Source organism: Eimeria tenella, genomic scaffold, assembly GCF_000499545.2.
Source record: "Eimeria tenella Houghton genomic scaffold, Eth_scaff235, whole genome shotgun sequence".
NCBI lineage: Eukaryota > Apicomplexa > Conoidasida > Eucoccidiorida > Eimeriidae > Eimeria > Eimeria tenella.
In genome coordinates this window covers 1-3017 of record NW_013542210.1, presented here as the reverse complement: position 1 = coordinate 3017, position 3017 = coordinate 1, and positions in this window count along the sequence as shown.

The window sequence follows — 3017 nt, the reverse complement described above, 5'->3', positions numbered from 1 at the left end:
GGTGGGCCCCCCCCAGCTCCCGGTGGGGCCCCCAAAGGCTGTAGGCTCTGAAAGCCTAGGGGGGGGCCCCTAGCTGTTATGCTGGAGGGGCAGCATTGGGCTTTGGTGCTGCTGCAGCTCTGCATGCGTAGCTGCTGCTGCTGCTGCTGCTGCGCTGCTGCTGCTGCTTCGGAGCCTCGTTGTCAGTGAAGGGAAGCAGCAGGCAGCTCAAAATGTAGATGATCTGCTCCTCATTGAAGTGAAAGTGATGGCGCTGCTGCTGTTGCTGCTGCAGTTGCTGCTGCTGCTGCTGCTGTCGCCGTGTGGAGCGCGGCCTGCCTCAGAAGTGGAAGGAGGCTGGGAATGTCTGAGGGCTTTTTGCAGCAAAAAATGTTCAATTCTTTTCTTTTTATTAAATATTTAAATTAAATAATATTTCATTTAATTTGACTGAAAATAAAAGAAGAACTCTTGAGGATCGCTCGCCGGTCTCGACGACCTCTCGAGAGCCGCTGGTGGGCCACCGGAAAAAACGAGGAAAGCTGCAATAATTCCTTTTATTATTTCTTTATTTGTTGAATTTAACTTTTAAATTTAAAATAAAATCATTTTAAATTGCTGCTGGTGAAAAAGGAAAGAACTTCTGTCTTCCTTTTCGGAAAAACGTGAACTGTTCAAGTTCGGTTTCGGCTGCGACGGGTTCGCGTTGAAAGCCGCGAGAGAAAAATTAATTTCGCGAAGGTTTAATCATTTAATTAATTCAATTTGATCAATTAGTTAAATTTAATTAATCAATCAAATCCAATTAATTAAATTTCATTAAAATAATGATTTAATTCTCCAAAAAATATTCTCGATTTATTCTCTTGCTTCCAGTGTCTGTACACCCCGATTCGCTCGTTCAGATTCCGACGAGTTTTGCAAATTTGAGCCGCAGATTTTATTTTAAAATTAAATATTTGACTTTAAAACACTAAAAGGTTTATTTATTTCTGTTTTTGACTTCATGAGTTGTCCGGATTAAGTAACTTTGCGACTTCTTGCTCCCAGAACCGCTGAGTGGAACAAAGGGGAATTATTGTTTTCTGACCTTCTCGCAAATCTTAAAGCGATCTGAACTTGAAATTCAAAACCAGAAAAGTATTTTTATTTCTTTCTGAGTATTTGCTGCCGCTGATACGAAAAAGAGTAAAAAGAATAAATGATATGGAAAAAGCGGATTTGCGGAAGTCCGAAAAAACAGCTTTCCTTGGAACTGCAAACGAGCGCAGGTGTACGTACACCCGGTCGTTTGTTTGAAGCGGGAAATGAAACAAAAGAAATTTGTTTATCTTTTTGAAATAAAGGACATAAAATAGACAATTCAGCAGAAGCAGCAGCTGCACGCCTAGGATAATAAAATAACTTCATGAATATTCAAATCTGTAAATGCATTTAAAAGATTAAATGCAAATTTAAAAAGCTATTTGCATGCGCGAAGTTGCGCGGGCCGCTGAGCCTTCAAATAGATTGGACTTTAACGAAAGTGTATGCATTTACAAAATGTAAAAAATTACTTTCTGTAATATATAATATATATATATATTTCCAAGGAGCAGCAGCAAAGACTCATGACATAAACACCGTTTACTCGTAAATATTCACAAATGTTTACAAAATATTTATAAATATTTGTAAATATTTGTGAATATCCACAAGTATTTACATTTATAAATATTCATAAATATTTATAAACATTTATAGATATTCATAAATATTCACAAACATTTATAAATATTGACGAATATTTATAAACATTAATATTTATAAACACTTATAAACATTTATAAATGTTTATAAACATTTGTAAATATTTATAAACATTTATAAACACTTATAAACATTTCAAAAGCTCTTCACAATTTAAATATATATATATATTATAAAACATTTCGGGTGTACATACAAAAAATATTCACAAAGCGCCGAGGTGTACATACAGTGCATGCGCCCCTACTGAAGTGTATCTGTGGGCTCTCAATGAACATAAATGCAAAACATTTATTTTAATTCAAACATTTTATTTCAATTCAAACCTTTTTTAATTCAAAAGAACAAACAAATGAACTTTTAAAAGGACAAATAAACACAATTGCGGAGTTCAAAAGAATTCTTCCCCCACGAGGGCAGCAAAACTATATCCGATGCATGCAAACTAGAAATATAATTACAAAATACATTTTTGCTTCTCAATGCTCACCCTGCTGCAGCTGCAGCAGCTGCTGCTGCTGCTGCTGGGCGAGTACGTTGTGCTGCAGCTGCGGGGGCAAGAAACCACAGCGCTGTGTGCTGCTGCTGCTGCTGCTGCTCCAGCTGCTGCAGCTGCTGCTGCTGCTGCTGCAGCTGCTGCTGCTGCTGCTGCTGGGCCAGAAGCAGCTCGGCAAACTCCCTAATTAGACGTGGTTGCTCCCGATTTGTTTCTTTCCAATTAAATTCGTTTTTAATTTTGCTGCCGCTGCTGCTGCTGCTGCTGCTGCTGCTGCCATTCCTGCAATGTCTTGGTGCTGATTTTTCGTTTGCGCGAGAGAGCGGCTCGAGGGTTTTTCAAAAGGAGTAAATGCTAAGCCCAAACCCCCCGAGGGTTTAGGTTTTAGGGTTTGGCGGCGGTTGTCTCCAGCAGCAGGCTGCAGCTGCTGCCAGTCTCCTCTTTTGAGTGTCTCCTTTCTATTTGTTGAGTCTTCAAATAATCCATAAAAGTATTTTATCTTTTTATTATTTCAAATTCTATTTTTGTCTCTGGTCATTTATTTCTTTTTCATTTCCCTTTTTCTTTTCTTTCTTTTTCTCCTTTTGCACTTATTATTTGTCCCTCTTTTAACTCTTTTGTCTTTTCATTCTTCTGTCTGCTTTTATTCTTTTATTCCCTTTTGTCTCTTTTCCATTTTTGTTTCTTTTGAATTAAAAGAAACCCGGGGGCGCCCCGAACCTGCTACCGTGGGTTGTACGTACACCTGAACTTGTGGGGGCCCCCACCGGGGGCCCCACCGGGGGGTCCCCCA